At 37.3% G+C, this 18,472-nt stretch overlaps 1 pseudogene; it reads right to left on the reverse strand.

Moving 5' to 3' along the window:
• Window positions 1–12,167: 12,167 nt before the first annotated feature.
• On the reverse strand, window positions 12,168–16,441 carry LOC145943350 (uncharacterized; annotated as a pseudogene).
• Window positions 16,442–18,472: the final 2,031 nt, after the last annotated feature.

An 18,472-nucleotide genomic window follows, 5' to 3' on the forward strand; every position in this document is an offset into this window, starting at 1 on the left:
GTATTCATATGGAAAGACACCTTTCCGTGTTAATAATTCGAAATTTTCGGTGGATAAATTTTGAAATTTCAATTGTAAATTTTTGAGTTTATCTTTACTTAGAAATGATGCTAATTTATCGAGACTAGTATTGAGAAATTTATATGAATCGATAAAACGTAATTTAATATTTCTGGATTTGTCTTCTGCAATTTGAACATTTTTTGTAAATAATATATATTTTTCTTTAGTTATTGGAAGTATTTCGATTCCCCCTTCGAACGCTGTAGCTATTTCCTTAATTATGAAATGTGAGTCGTAACCGGATAAATTATGAAATACTATTGGAATGCAAAAAGAGTTTTTATAATTTAAGTTACAATTTGAGTGTGCTGGACCTCGGTACCGCCCGGTCAGATGGCAATGATCGCGTACGCGTGTATCGTCATCTTGCGTGAATGGTTTCTCACATATATGACAATGTGTCGCGCTATGAAATTTTTCCCACTCGTCTGATGTTAAATTTACCATGGGGACGTTAGTTGCTAAAATATTCTTTACGCGTATCGCTAAATTTTGTAGTTGTTTGGAAAACCACGAAACGCAATCTACACTACGACGAAAATAATACTCGGATAATGAATCGTTATATGAGCAATGTACATAATATGCTATACTAAATACTTGGTGATGTTGAAAGTTTTTTTCTTCTTCCATCTTTGCTAGCACACATTCGAGATCTGCGTATACGATAAAAGGAAGTCGCTCTTTGCGATTAAAGTTGTTGAACGCGAGCCACTTGTCCTTATCGCTCGGTAACCGGATAGCGCAGTCATTCATCTTTCCGCAGTCTACCATATGTGACTGCAACTTGTCTTCCGAATGGAAGTAGTGTAAGCATCTGTAAAACAAATAATTAGTTTTTTTTTCCACATATATAATTTATATATATATTACATTTTTATATATTTTATATATTGCGTTTTTAATTAAATATACGTACCGATCGCAGATATATTTTTGACCATTATGTTTGCCCAATTGCGAGCTCACGAGACGGGAGAGATTCTTGATCCATGTGAAATGTCCAACGCTATTGCTGTCTTCCACGTACAGCAAGTTGACGTGTCTGTCTTTCTTCTGCTCACTGAGACGTATCGAGACAATGTTCTTTTCTTCGATGCTGTACACATTTATCGAAATGTTGTTTGATAGTTCAAACTTTTTAATTTGATTCACAGTCACTGGAAACTCAATGTCTTGGAGATTCAGCACTGTCGTATAATGCGGATATGACGATGTTCTCTCACTATATTTTGCAACTGGATGCAGAGCAGCGACCACCGCCCACGCGAAACATGCATTGTCTTTTGATTGCACGTTCACCACCGCTCTTTTCATCATTATTTCTCGCGGTAATTTAATGTGGCATCCCGCACGCATTGGATTATACTTGTTTATATTTACAGTTAAATTGTTTATTCGCGATAATGCCCAACCACTATCGCGTTCTTGAAACTCTTCTAGCGATGCTAGTGTGGGGTCGATAACGCGGCGTTTGTACCAATCATGTAAATCGGAGGTGCGAAAGATTTCAAAGTTTTTCATATTGATACTTTTATTAGCACGCTTATCACCCGACACGAACTCGCCATTAAATATAGTGTTCACTTTCACACTAGTGTGTTTTTGCAACACTTTTTGCACGTGTCTGATCACAATGTCTTTGGCCTCCTCCTCTAGAAATTGACGAGGTTCAATGTGATTATAGTTTATTACCGCACCAGTCAAGATGCGGCTCTCGAACGCCGTATCAATCTCTCGCCATATGAGTCCGATGTCTCGCGAACTGCTTCCGGCACCTGCATGTACAAAACGTCTGCGTACCGAATTCTTCAACCCTTCGAGACGCGCGATTTGGGAGACAAGCGATTGTCGAACTCCGATCGGTAATCGTGGTCGTTTTATTCTACTTTGTTCTTCCAGTGATTCGATGTATTCGTCACATTGCTGCTCCCACACAATATATTCTTCCACCGAATTCACCCTTGCGGCTTGCTCCAACAAACTTGCTTCCAATTGTGCCATTTTTGAGATGCTCTTGCTGAACCTCTGACAATGATACTAACATGGTATGCCTCTTTACCATCCTTTTTATTTAATCGTAGAGATCATTAGCACTCGAGTATGTTGCACTTTGTGATTTTGTTACGTACGAATGATGCATCGACCTTGAAATTGATGCATTTTTGCACATTTCGCGAGATTCATCTCAAGATGAGAGTAGCCGTACATTGGCGCTCGAAAATTTTAATTATGTTGCATTTTCTTGTGATTTTGTTACGTACGTTTTGAACACCTGGGGGATGACAGCAGCCGGTGCATTGGCATTTGAATATGTTACATTTTGCACATTTTGACCTTGACAATAATTCTAACATTTCATTTGAGGATGATGTCATAGCAGCCGCGCATCGGCGCTTGAAAATTTTGAATATGTTGCATTTTGCACATTTTGACCTTGACAATAATTCTAACATTTCATTTGTGGATGATGTCATAGCAGCCGCGCATCGGCGCTTGAAATTTTGCATTATTTTACATTTAATATTTCATTGAGGATGATGTCATAGCATTCGTACATTGACGCTTGAAATTTTGGATATGTTGCATTATTTTACATTTAATATTTCGTTGAGGATGATGTCATAGCAGTCGTACATTGACGCTTGAAATTTTGGATATGTTGCATTATTTTACATTTAATATTTCGTTGAGGATGATGTCATAGCAGCCGCGCATCGGCGCTTGAAATTTTGAATATGTTGCATTATTTTACATTTAATATTTCATTGAGGATGATGTCATAGCATTCGTACATTGACGCTTGAAATTTTGGATATGTTGCATTATTTTACATTTAATATTTCGTTGAGGATGATGTCATAGCAGTCGTACATTGACGCTTTGATTGGTTGAAAATAATTTTGCGTTAGCAATAATCCCCACCTCATTGCTTTGTATCAACAAAAACTTGTAATAATGATTTAGTATTGTATCAATCACTTATGTGAAAGGTTCTTTTAAAAATGTACTCCGCCAGCATGAATTATTACGTTCCAGTACAAGAGAGCAATGTTTTGTACAAGAAGAAATGTGACAAGTAAGTTTCAATATTATCTGTTAAATGAATTTTTCAATAAACAACTTTTTTTTGTTGTTAAATAATTATTTTCAATAAAATTTTTATAGCATTCATCGTGCGGCTCGTATACTTGGAAGAAGATACGTCTTAACCCCAACATCATACAAATATTTGGAAATAGGAATCAGCGTCGGAATAATATCCTATGTGGAATTGGCTCTCGGTGATAATCGAGGCAATCAAATAATATTACCCATTGAAACATGGAAATCTCTAATGCGGAAACGAGCAGACGTTGAGCAGCTAACTGAAACTCCGCTATGGATTAGTGATCTGACACTCGAAGCGGTTAACATGTATAATTCAAAAATTATAAAAATTACTTCATCTGATAATTCTTTGTACATGAAACCATCAACGTTACTACATTTATTCGATTTCGACAAATGTATTGATCATATGTATTCCTGGCTGTGTGAGAATACTCATAGTGTTAATGAAAAATTTAAACAATTTGTAAATATTTTACAATGTGATAATATCCGCGATGTGAGCAATGCCGCAAAGGCGATACGTGATAGTAATATGTTTAATAGCGAATCACTTATAGATTGTGAATTGATAACTTGTGCTATAAATGAAATTCTTCACGATGTTTGTAACAAATAAAATATTTTACTGTTAAACTGTGTGTTTAATTATTTCTTTCCCAGTAAGATATAGCTAACAAAACTATTTCTTCGTTCTCTGGAGATTTAAAAAGTGATGAGCTAGCTGAGACATGATACTCCAGTTAGAACAAGAGAGATGTAGAATTAAAATCAAGAGGGGCGCAACATTATAATATGTGTCCCATCATAAAGTTTCAGATAGTCTTGAATGTAAAATGGGTAGAGAAGTTGTGATGGATATAGAAGATGTGGTGGATGATGATGATGTGGTGAATGATGATGAGATGATGGTGATTGATAATATATCAGACGTTGATGATATATCAGACGTTGAAATGGGCTCGGACGTTGAAATTGAGCCCGCAACCGATTCCGATTATGATAGTGAGTGCGACGACGTTACTCGCGATACAAGAGTGCACAGCTTGTGCACAGCTGACATCATCGCCATGGATGATAGTACTAGAATGTGTGCGATACATATTTATTATTGTCCATGGGATGGACTCATGTTGTGTACAAGGTGTTTCATAAGATTGCGAGATCTGTATGTGGAGATTGGCGTCGTCCGCATTCACAGGACCGGGAGATTTGAACAACTTTTGGGGAGATGGTGCAGCGAGTGCAATAGCCCGCTGGACCAAATGTTCACACGGAATATGTGTCCAGTGTGCAATACATGTAAGTATTTCTTTTCATTTATAAATTATTAAAATAATAAATTGTTTAATAAAATAAATATATTTAATAAAAATTTCTGTTATGCAGGAGTTCTGCCCTGCCGCCTCGCAACCACCGTCACCTCGCAGCCACCACCACCTCGCAGCCACCACCTCACGCACCGCCTCGTACCACAAGTGGTGATACATGGGTCGATCGTCATGGAATATCATATCGACCCATGTGGTTCGATCATCATGGCGCTGCTTTATATATTTTATATGTATATAATATTTTAAATTTTAAATTCACACACACACACACACACAAACATTTTGTAAAATATATACACACACACAGTTATAAATAAAAATTACTTTAAATATTTAAAAAATGTATTTATTTTAGAATAAGTCCTCTCCCCTTCCTCCTATTAAAATCTTATTAATTAAAATTAAATATTATTAAAAAAAAGTTTCTCTCGCGTCCGCCTCTCTCTTTGCGTTCTCCTTCGCTGCATCAGCTCGCAACATCTCTCTCTCGCTCTTGTGATATCTCTCTCGCGTGCAGCTCGCGCTCTCCTTCGCTGCATCAGCTCTCGCGCTCTCCATCGCCGCATCGTCTCGCTACCTCTCGTCATCTCGCGCTATCTCTCTCGCTCTTGCATATACGCCTCGCTGCAACACCTCGCGCTCTCAATCGCCGCATCATCTCGCTACCTAACCATCTCGCACTATCTCTCTCGCTCTTGCATATACGCCTCGCTTGCGTCATCTCTCTCGCGTGCGCCTCGCGCTCTCCTTCGCGTTCCTCTCTCTCTGCAGACCCCTCACCAGCAAAGCTTCATGCGGTCTTTCGCGGACGCCTCCCCCTTCCCCGCGGACCCCTCGCGGACCCGTCACCTAAATCGCGGACGCTTCCCCCTCCCGCGGACCCCTCGCGGATCCTAACCTCGCGGACGCCTCCCCCTCCCCGCGGACCTCTCGCGGATCCTAAAATCGCAGACGCTTCCCCCTCCCCGCGACCCCCTCGCGGACCCTAACCTCGCGGACGCCTCCCCCTCCCCGCGGACCCCTCGCGGACCCGGTACCAAAATCGCGGACGCTTCCCCCTCCCCGCGGACGCCACCCCACCCCGCGGGCGCCTCCCCCTCCCCGCGTGACGTCATTCCCCCTCCCCGCGTGTCGTCATCCCCCTCCCCGTGTGACGTCATTCCCCGCGCCATGGGTTCCCCTCGCCCCTCACCCCCCCTCATTGTCTCATGGGTTAGAACTCTCATAGTATTACTACTGTGATTCATTACCGATCGGTGGTATATATCGAAACGAGAGCGGCATCGTAAATTTGGATAACGCTAAAGGATCGGGTACTCATTGGGTAGCGTATGCAAAGAGGGGGGATCGCGCTATATATTTTGACAGTTTCGGCAATCTTCGACCGCCGAATGAATTGGTGCGATATTTAAATGTAACAAAGATACAATACAATTACACACCTGTTCAAACTTACAATCAAAGCATCTGTGGACAATTGTGCTTACAGTTTCTACGAGCGGTCGATGCATGTGAATTTAAAGACTGACATTGCGCTATTTAACTCAGTATTCGTTTAACAGTTTTGTCAACATGTCTATGACATTCACGCTGACTGGAAAGAGTAGCGTCCTCGCGGCAAACTACTTTCCCGTCGTAGATTTGAGCGACGATGAATACGAGCTAGGTCTAGCGGATTTTGAGACTTATCATACGATATCGAACGTGAATTCCTCGAATAATAAATTTTACTTTGGCAAAGATGACGGGGAAATTACGATTCCCAAGGGATCGTACGAGCTGCAAGCGATACATGAGTTTTTGAAACATGCAATTTTACGAAAACGTCCGCGACACGCTGTTCGTAACGATGATAAAAAACACGCTGACACCACGCATATTCGGACGAATGACGACGGTGACTTTGAAGATGGAGAATATCCGATAGTGCTCCGCGCTAATTATATTACGATGAGGAGCGAGATCAAATGCGCCTACAGAATGAATTTTAGCAAGCCTAACAACATTGGATCGCTGCTGGGATTCTCGAACCGTATACTGCAGCCGCGAAAATGGTACAAGTCGGATATGCCGATTAATATTATCAACGTGAACATTATCCGCGTAGAATGTAATGTGACCGCGGGCGCGTACAGCAACGGCAAACTCGTTCATACGATACATGAATTTTCACCGAGGGTACCACCAGGATATAAGATATCGGAAACACCGGCGCACATCATTTACCTGCCGATCATCGTGCGGAGCATTACGGATTTAACGTTACGTGTTATCGACCAGGACAGACGATTGCTCGATTTTCGAGGAGAAGAGATCACCATTAGATTGCACGTACGACGACGACAGCGATAACGTACGTGTGCGGCGTATGAGATGCTCGTGTTGAACGGATCGAAAGATACGAGAGATAACACAATCTTTACGGAGCCAGCGACAACAACAACAACGTCGACATTCACTAATATCCAATCATCCGGTTGCAGTAAGAAAAAGAAACTGAACGCATCAAACGTTGCGTTTTTACAATCTTTGGGATTCGCGGTGCGAAACATCTGAACAATGACCGACATCCTCAACATTGGAGACGAGCCAATCTTCGACGATCGCATCGTCAAGATCGAGACTCACACGTACAACCCGTTCGCTAACACAACATTCGGACACAGTGATGAGATAAGAATACCCATACAACAACAGGATCTGTATACGTTGCCGTATGAAAGTTTCCTATACATCGAGGGAGAACTAAAGATAAATAAACCAGCCGAAGGATCTGCTGTGATACTGGGAAATAATTGTGTCGCATTCATGTTCGATGAGATTCGATACGAACTCGATGGCGTGGAGATTGATCGCAATAGAAACGTGGGAATAACAAGTTTGCTCAAAAACTATGTAACGATATCATCCGATAGAAGCGTGATTATGAGAAACGCCGGCTGGACTGATCCGACTACTGCGAATGGAAACTTCAATTTTTGTGTACCGCTCTACATGTTATTGGGATTTTGCGAGGATTACAGACGAGTGGTGATGAACGCTCGTCATGAGTTAATCTTAATACGATCGCGCAACGACAACAATTGTCTGATTGGAGATTCGACGCTGGAGCCTGTGATCAACATATTCAAGATACAATGGCGAATGCCGCATGTGTTGTTGAGCAAGATTAAGAAGCTGTCGATGCTGCGCGCTCTGGAAAGCGGACATTACCTCAGCATGGGTTTTCGCTCGTGGGATCTGTATGAGTATCCGCTATTGCAGCGTACAACCAAGCATTCATGGGCCATTAAGACAGCGACTCAGCTGGAGAAGCCACGGTATGTTATCTTCGCTCTGCAGACAGGTCGGAAAAACATCATGTCTGAGGATATGAGTCGATTCGACGATTGCAAGATGACCAATGTGAAACTCTATCTGAACTCGGAATGTTATCCGTACGATGATATGAATCTGGATTTCGATAAAAACAGATGTTCGATTCTGTACGATACGTATGCGCGTTTCTGCAAGAACTATTATGGATACGAGTATCTCGAGCCGAGTCTCACCGTCTCAATGTTTCTACGTAACGGTCCGTTCGTGATCATCGATTGTTCTCGACAAAACGAATCGGTCAAGAGCGCAACCGTGGATGTGTGATTGGAATTCGAGTGTAAGGAGAATGTGCCGATGAATACCACTGCGTACTGTCTCATCATACATGATCGCGTGATCCAGTACAACCCGTTGACCAACGTTGTGCGCAAAATCACCTAAACACACCAACAATTTAGAGAGAGGGGGAAGCATAGCAGAATATAAATCAAAGTGTTATGAGATAGTTGTCATTCTTCTTTTTAACTGATACATCGAAGAGAGAGATTTCGTCATGTCCGTACCAACATTTGTGGATCTACAGGGGTTTATCCTCAATAAACAATTCATTATAAAGGAAGCGGCAATCCTGAGAAGAGGATTTATTTTGTCACATTATTTTTTCGCATGTCCTGTACCATGGGGTGTGCTCATAAAATCTGAGAGACACCAAGCCTCATGGTTGACTCGAAATCATCATGGATTACAATGGATAGATGGAAACGTTCCATACAGCATGGCTCAGCGTTTGATTACAACAGCTATCGTTGGTGGACCACATGAAGAAGAAGAAGAATCCATTCTCGTATATGTAAAAGGACTTGAAAAGCGAGAATGGTTAGCCGATATATTGGATGAAGCGGGAAACGGTTTCATTATTGAGACCTTGGATGCTGATTATGACGATATCGAGTCTCTAAATAATCTAGATGTTAAAAACACTATGCGATGTGGAAAACATGTTAAGAATTGCGCATTACAAAATGTATTCAAAATATTTAACTGGTGGTCGCAACGCCAGAAAGAATTGCAAGATTTGGAAAAATAAAATATTTAAACATTAATGTGTTTTATCTCTTATTCCCCTTCCCCAATCCTTTCCTCACGAATCGTTTCTAAGAATTCTTTTTATCCGAGCGCCGTTTCCCCTTCTCCTAAATTTCATAGCGCCAATAGTATTCTAGAATCTCCCACCACATTTACCCCACTACTTTTAAAAATAAGCGTCATGTACAACACTCGATTAATTTCTTTATACGATCAGTGTAGCGTTAACCGTTCGTGCTGGTGGTTTCACTTTTAAAATCTGGAAATATGTACTACGCTGAAAGAAGCAGCGGCTCCGGCAGATATGCGAATAATTACATACCGAATTGTAATGAAACTCCATCGTTTGAGAACAAATGCGACAAGTAAGTTTAACTTTTTCTATTTTTCTGTTTTTATGTCTTTATATTTTTACAAATTGTATTATTTTTCAAACTAATTTCATTTTTACAGCATTTCGTTGGAGCCTCATGCGGTTCGTATACTAGGTAGACGATATGCATTGACAGCTACGGAATTTAAATTCCTCGAAATTGGTATCAAAGTGGATCCACCGAGTTACGTGGAAATCGCCATAGGAGATCATCGAGGAAAGGAACTGATACTATCTCTCGAAGCGTGGAAAGGACTCTACGAGCAACGTCACAATATTCAGAATCTGCTTCGAAACGATTCTAAAGATGCCTACAGTTTTATAAGCGTTGGACCGTTAACAGTGCGAGTTCGTACGATTAACGACGCCAAGTTAATAAGTCTTGAATCTTCAAATGTATGCATGATGATGATCGAATCGACGTTACACCGTATGTTCGATCTCGATCCATGCATTGATGTAACTTTTGACCGATTGGTTAAAATTACCAATACAGTCGATATCAAGTTTAAGCAATTTTCAAATATCGCGTCCAATATAACGAATCCTAAAGAAGTATCAAATGTAATACGCGCGAGCGACGCCTTCAACAAGCATCAGCTCATCGATTGCGAGCTGGCAGCTTTAGTTTTTAGTCCATAATATGTAAGAAAAAAAATATTTAAAAGAAGAATAAAGAGTTTTTAAGTCTAAATTATGATGTAATTTCTTTGCATGCATTTCCATTCTCCATCTTTCTCCCACCCGTAAGCAGTCCCAGCTCTCATATGTAGCTCGTTGTAAGGTCCTTGCGAGGGATGACGTCATGCGGGGAAGGGGGAACGTGACGCTAGAGACTGAGAGGCTAGGGATCGCGAGGCTAGGGACCGAGAGGCTAGGGACCGAGAGGCTAGGGACCGAGAGGCTAGGGATCGCGAGGCTAGGGACCGAGAGGCTAGGGACTGCGAGAGAGGTAGCGCTTAGGAGAGAAAGAGAGAGCGCGAGGTGAACGCGAGAGAAAAAGAGGGTGTGAGGTGAACGTGAAGGAGAGAGATGTTGCGGCGAGGTATATGAAAGAGAGATAGCGCGAAGTTAGGGCCTGCGAGAGAGGTAGCGCTTAGGAGAGCGTGAGGCGCAGCGAGGAGAGAGAGAGAGATGACGCGAAGGAGAGCGCGAGGAGAGAGAGAGAGAGGCGCACGCGAGAGATGATGCAGCGAAGGAGAGCGCGAGGAGAGAGAGAGAGAGGCGAACGCGAGAGACAGAGATAGCGAGAGGCGCACGCGAGAGACAGAGATAGCGAAGGAGAGCGTGAGGTGTTCGCAAGAGAGAATTTTTTTTCTATTAATAATAATTTTTATTCATAAAATGTGTGTGTGTGTGTGTGTGTGATTAAAAATATAAAAGCATGTAAAATTTAAAAATAGATATAATATAAAAGATTATAAAAGAATACAATAAAATGTAAATATAAATTAATATAAAAGAAAATTAAGAATATTTTTATCGGCTCTCAATATCAAAGATTTAAGTATGAAATTGAATGGATAAAAGAAAATATAAAATAGAAATGAAAATATATGAATAAAAATTAATATAAAATATAAAATATAAAATTTAAAAAAAAATGCTAGCGGCAACGGCAGCTGTGAGGTGGTCGGGCGATGGAGGTGGTTACAGTGACTGCAGCGATGACTGGTGAGGTAGTAGAGTGGAGGCTGCGTCTTATACTGAAAATTGAAACAGTGAATTTTACTTTTGTTTTTTTTCAAATTTTTTAATTTATTATAAATATAAAACGGATACTTACAATGATTACAAAGTGGACACATGTTCCGCGTGAATATCAGATGCAGCGGAGCGTGACAATCGCTGCACCACTCTTCTATAATCACTTCATAAGAAGTGGTACAATGCACGCGTATGGCACAAATGTTTACAAATAGTTCCACATTTCGTACTACACAAGCAGTGCATAATTTAATATAATCTTCAGATATATAATATGAATATATAGCGCACACCCTCATTACAACATTTATGTTGCTGATTACAGGCACCCCCAATAATTGTTCAATTATATCCAAGTTCCCGCCGTGCTCGCTACTATAATCGGAGTCTGTTGATTCACTCACTATGTCATTTTCTTCTCTATCACTATCTTCTGCAATATCTATAATATCTACATCAACATCACTATCTTCCGCATCTATAATTTCTATATCATTATCACTATCCTCAATCATAATAATATCTTCATCTATTTCTTTTACTCTGATCTGTGCTATACGAATGCTAAAGACTTTTTGACGCGGAGACAGACTCTCTCCATAAGTTTCAACCCCCATTCCTCTCAAAATTATCGCAATTCTTCCTTAAAAAATATTAAGAAAAATGTTTCGCTCTCGTTTTTATGGGAGATTTTCCGCGAGGATACAAAGCTGCCGAACGTCAACGCTTTTACATTTGCACCCCTATAAATAACGTTTGACATGTTCGTCGCAGCGTCGGCCCTAAAATCTTCATTCCTTTCCTAATGATAAAATGTCCATAAAATGAAAAACATAGTTTTAATGGACTCTAGAACGCTCCGTTGACAAGTTCGAGCAGCCGGACATCGGCGCTTCCATAATAAAATTATATTAACGAGGGTACAAAATTGTCAATCATCGGCGCTTGTTCTATACCTTTTTGGGGAAAATGTCTAAGAACCCTCATAAAAAAGTCGTAAAGATACCATCTACAAATATTGCACTCAGAAAACTCCCCTTCCTTTGTCGAAACATCCCCCCTCCACCAGCGTGACGTCAGCCCCCGCGCCACCGAGATACCCCCGCCCCGCGTGACGTCATATCCCTCGCCCCGGAGAACCCCCCGCGCCCCGCACCCCCCTCAGAGGACCTGAGTTAGAACCGGCATAGTATATCTACTAATATATTTTTCAAAGTTCGATAGATACTATCTCTTGAAATATTTCCTCCGATTTTCGATAGTAATTCTTTCTATAAAACAAAAAATATATGTTACATGCATTATAATTATATAAATATTAATAAAATGCGATTATCAAGTTCATAAAAGTAAAATATAATATAAAACTTACAAATTGTGTCACTGCCTCATCCGTAGTTTTTAATAAATTATCGAATTCTTTTATAGTATTGATTGTTGGTAAGTGGTAAAAATTGTGCAATAAAAGCATCATTATTTTCAACCACATTGATTGCACGATTTTTAAGGGAAGTTTCCATTCTATTTAAACGTTGATTTATATCTCTCAATGTGATATGGATTGCAGCCATCATGCGTAACATTTTTTTATTTTCTGTAACAAACAATAAGAGTTAAAATAAGTTAAATTAAAAGATGTGTTAATAAAATCCAAATAAAAAGAATATTTACGTTTTATATTTAAATCTTCCTTATTCTGAGTTGAGGTTGAGGCTGCATCATTTACATTATATTCTGAAACATAAAACAAAAGTTACTCTTTTTTTATTTGTTCCATATTATAATCTAAATTTGTTTACTGTTTCTATTGTATTTTTATAATTTTTGAACTACATACCTTCAAATATTACCGGCACATTCCGAATGTCTATATTTTCGTCCATTGAAAAATTATTTTCTTCTTCTTCTGAAACTTTATTATTATTGAATATTATATTATTATTATTACAATTATTATTATTCCAATTATTTTTACATACCATGTTCTGGACTTGAAGTTGCATTCTGTGCACTTTCATCATATGTTTGTTTTCGTACGTTAGAATTGTTAGAATTATTGTTAGAATTATGCATCGTAAAGTTGTTTGGGCAAGATGGTGGCACAGAAACTATACTGGCATCACACTGTTTTCCTGGAAAGTTGCAATAAATTTCATGTTAAAATTATAACATTGAAATTAAAACCAATTAATTAGGATAAAAATTAATATACGTTTTTATGGTACATATACTTCTTATCTTGTTATGTTTTCGAGATTGGGAACTTTCACATTCCTCTTCCTCACTGCTATATCGGGTGCATGGCACATGTTGCCTTTTCCCTCTTCCCAATCGTTCCTCATCTGTCGTCTGATAATTGGAATCTGCAGCGTTTTTTCGAGCTGATTCCAGAGATGCTAAAGAAGAAAAATTCTTAAAATTTTGTGTACATGTATTCCATTATTTTCAGACAAATATTAACACGTACATAAGTATACTTACAACAATATTTGATGAAATCGATTTCATATCGAACCCAAGTGTCATAATTAGGAGTCGCATAGTTATTTATCAGTATTGCGCAATTTGCTGTTCGAGGTGGCCACAAACACCATTGTCCATTGGCAGTTCTTTCCATCAACCAAGTTACTGGTATTTCAGAATATGAAGAATCCAATTTAAATTTTACAACAGCGTACTTCCTTGTACTTTCAATATTGTCATTCATTCTGAAACTGAAATAAAAAGAATATTTTAATTGAACATTCTCATAAATAAAACTTGAAAATTAATAAGCATAAAATAAAACAGCATCTGTTGAAATGAATAATAGTCAAATTTAACATGCAGACAATTTTATAAATATTATATAAATATGAATTATAATTGTGTATATTATATAATTATATACAATAATTTTCGCTCTTCTTGCTCATAAACAATTGCATAATAATATTAAACAAAATAAAACTTAAAAAATATGATATATTCTTTTATAAAAAATTTATATACTAATTGATTTCAAATATTAAACCCACCTTATAAATATTTGCCATTCTTCAATACAAAGGCAACGGATTAAGATTCAGTATTCATAACTTAAGGCAGAAGTAAAAATTGTAAAAAAAGAAGTAATAGATTGTAATATTGAAAAACAATTCTTAAAATTATTGAAAGAATCGACATATATAATACTAATGTATTGTTCCTAATTATTGGTGTGTTGAAGCGGTATTATTATATATGAATCAATTTCATCAGGATGTTTTATTTTTAAACATTTTTTTGTTATTCGTGTTATTGGAATTGTTATTGTATTATAAGTTGTTGCATTTGATATGACCAATATTCCAAGTTTTTCCGAATCGCATGGCACAGTAAAAAAAGATGTGGGATTTGAAAAACATTTTGCGCGAATAACTAAAATGCGATTATCTTCAAATATATCCAAAATAAAAACTACAAATTTGTCATCAAGAATAGCACAGTCATCTGTTTTGTTTATTGTAATTCTAAAATTTTGAAATTGCACATGAGAAATTGTGTTATTATTTTTGTAAATAGCAATGGGATATTGCACCATGTGATAGGGTCGAACTGGAAGTTGTAATTCTTCCAATACACGATTACATAATTCCTGTAAGGGTTTTCCAGAATTATGTAACTTTTTTTTAATTTTCTGCAATGGTTTTCAAATTTAAAACAACTAAAATTATCTAAGCAACCAAAAGTTCGCACATCACAGGCAAGGTGAATAAGATTGTTAACATTGTGCGAAATATATTCGTCACCATAAATTTTTCCAAAATTAGAAACAAACCATAATAGCAATGAATCCGCATAAGCATTGAATTTTACACATAATTGAGAATCAGTTAAAATCCTTATAGCAACACTAAGAGAAAGAAAATGGTTGTAACAAGTGACAGATAACACAGATTTCATTGTTACAATTCCCGTGTACAATAAAAATTGGCGAAATTCCGTCGCTTTCCATCTATCTACGTCATGTAAAGCTCTAGGCTTTCTTGCAAATTCTGACGGAATATAAGATTTCATTGCGATTAAATGAGACGAAACAGAATTTATATTTTCTGTTGATAATCTAATGTTTTTATTTCCCCTACGCCATAATTGTAATAACCGTTTTACGACACCTAAACAAACGAGATGCATGTAGTCTAGCGGAATTTGCGAAACCATGCCAATAGTAAGATTTTCCAATATAGAATTACCCGTGTGATATTCTATTTGACATCGATTTTTGAACATATCGTTTGTGCGTAAAGTGTTATGAGTCTCTGGAAAAATCACTCTATTATGTGCAAAATCACCTTCTTGTGTACATTTGGAGCATGAAAAATACCCAGTACGACCTTTAGTATACGTTATAAAACATTTAGCTGGGGTATCACATACTAGCGTTAATAGAAACGGTATATTTTATATTAGAAACAGTTATACCATTTTTTGAAATGAAAATGAAATCATTGACAAAATCAGTCAGAAAATTATTAGCATCATTAGGTTTTGATGTACCGTGATATACACCAATTATAAAAGGCAATGTGTAGATATCTATTTTTTCAATAGATGCCATAATCGGCCAGAATTGGCTTCCTGAACTTTTAGAAATTGGTAAGCCATCTATATTTGCATTTAAATTTATTTCGTTTTTCGTTATAAATTTAGAATATATTTTTATAGATTGCTCGAGAGAAGGCAAAAGACCAAAGTGCGCATAATGACCGCCCGCCACAGATTTTATATGATGTAAAGACGTGTTTCGTGGTGTTCGAAGTAAAATTCTAACATCGTTAGGTAATTCGATATGACCGTTTTTTTTTTAGAATATGAAGCAGTTTATTAGCAATATTGTGCGGAATATTATGTTCGATAATTAACGTTTGCAAATCTTTCCAGAGACTCATATGGTTATTACAATCAGAATTATTTGTCAATAATGAAATATCTTGTGAAATTACGCTATGTTCTTCATTGCTATTTTCATCAAACTGCGATGTTTCTGATAATTCATCAGTTATTTAAACTACAAGATAATGTGTCACTTTTATGAAATGTATCATTAGAATTTTCGAAAGGAAATACCGCTTCTTCGTTTGCATTAGGAACTACGTTTGAAGCAGTTAATTGAATGAGAGTCTGTAATGTGATCTAATTCATGACTAATTAACTGATTTCTTCGCCTTTTAGTTAAATACCGATAATTTTTGGCATGATTAAAATGGATTGCACAAACAAAAGTGCTGAAAAATATATACATATATACATATATGCAAACAAATTTAAAAAATAAAACGTAATCAAACTAAAAAAAATATGAATTGCAAAAAATTAAATTATATCAAAAATTCATAATATGCATGTGTAAATGCAATTTAATAAATATATCGCTTACCAATGCAAGTAAAATCGCTGAGAATATGAAACTTCTTGGGAAGCAGGAAAAAGTGTAATGCAACAAAAGTGACTTCGAAAGGCCTTGTCTTCAAAATTGACTTTGACAGTCCTTATTATCTTCAATAGCGACAACTTATTATGTACAAACTCAAAACAAACTGTAACACACAAACAGATAAAAATTTTACAAATATTATTACTAAATAAAACATTTTTACGCATAAATGTATATGTCAAAGGATATATTCAAGAATAAATTTCATTTTTGAGTGTGTTAATGCAATTTATAAATATATATCGCTTACCAATGCAAGTGGAATCGCTGAGAATATGAAATTCTTTGGGAAGCAGGAAATAATGTAACGCATTAAGTAACTTCAAAAGGCCTTCTCTTCAAAAATGACTTTGATAGATCTTAATCGCTGAGAATAATATGAAACTGCTTGGTAAGCAGGAAAAAGTATAATGCATTAAAAGTGGCTTCGTAAGGCCTTGTCTTCTCAATCAGTGCGGGAACTTATATGTATAACCTTATCAAAATAAATTGTATCATACAAAAAGATTAAAATACAGTTGAAATACACAATAATATAACTTACAATAAATGTATATTAGGCACCTTTCACGTTCTGTGTCGCTGAGACGTGTTCTTCATTTGTTTATCTCTTCGCATTATTGAAAGGAACATCGTGAAACATTAGAACGTCATAAAACAATAAATCAATAAATATAACAACCATCAGGCCTTCCATAAAATTCCATGAAAGGACATGCTTCGTCTTCTTTTATATATATATATATATATATATATATATATATATAGACTGTAAAAATAAATACTGGACATTATAATATATTATACAAAAATTATTATTGCATTATATTGTATAAGAGACAAAGCATAACAATTTATTTTATTATAAATTAACTTTTATAATTGCAATGCGGTTTTTATACAGACATAACCCAACTTCTTTGGGTTAAATATACTGTGCCAATATAGAAAAAATAATAAAATGCCAAAAATATATGCAACAATAATTTTCATTTTATATATTTCATTAAATATTCTACATAATATTTTAATATTTATAGTTTAAAAAGAAGATTATATCTTAGATTAAAAATGTACTTACCGAAGCATGTCCCTTTCTTGACGAAACCACAATTTTAATAGATGCGTTCGGGGATACGCTATTAGCGCTGACAGCGTCATTCTATCTCTGTTACTTACTGAAATGTGAACAAGGATAGAGCACGCTCACAGCGCTAAAAGCGCGCTCCTCAAACCCAGCCAATCTGTGACGAAATCACATGAGAATAATCTGGAAAATTCCGTATAGCATTTCCGTCTATAATAATCCGTTTCCGGTACATATTTGCTGATGGCAGGTTATCCCGCGTGATTTAAAATTGTATATAAAATCTACATTATTTAAGAAATGTTAAAATATATAACATATATATATATATATATATATATATATATATTATAACCGATAACTTTTAATTATTATTATCGTTATTTTCGCGGAAATTCCTTCGACACGATCTCTCGGAGCGTTCGGGCCCTCGAGCGTGCGGGTTAAATTATTAAACTCTATATAACCGGAATGGGCGCCAGGCACGGGGAACCGTACCGCTACTCATCGGGACTCCGCGACGCGGTAGCCGCGTCCGTCTCGAATCCGGCACGCTCGATCCAATACCCGCCAAGAGATCGCGACGATCAAGGGCGCGGCAGCTCGGCCGACAGCAAGGGTTCGCTTTGCGACAGCGAAGGAAGGAGAATAACGGGGCGGCTTTGATGGGTTTTCATGAGTATATTTACGTAAGCAAAAGAAAGTAATAAATAAGAAAGCGTATTAAAGACATAAGTACGAATAAAAACCAGAACAATATAAATTCAATATATGGTATAAAGACAAACAGACATTCGGTCGACATAGGAGACCGTTGAATATAATTTGACAGAGTACTATTATTCGAGCCACATTGGAATATTCACATACGGATATCGTCGTATTAGAAATATGCGTAAGCCGCTCGCGCCGCCCGAAATTCGACACTATAAAACGGA

Source organism: Prenolepis imparis, unplaced genomic scaffold, assembly GCF_030444845.1.
Source record: "Prenolepis imparis isolate NDT839.2.m4 unplaced genomic scaffold, iyPreImpa1.0 SCAF_12, whole genome shotgun sequence".
NCBI classification, from domain to species: Eukaryota; Metazoa; Arthropoda; class Insecta; order Hymenoptera; family Formicidae; genus Prenolepis; species Prenolepis imparis.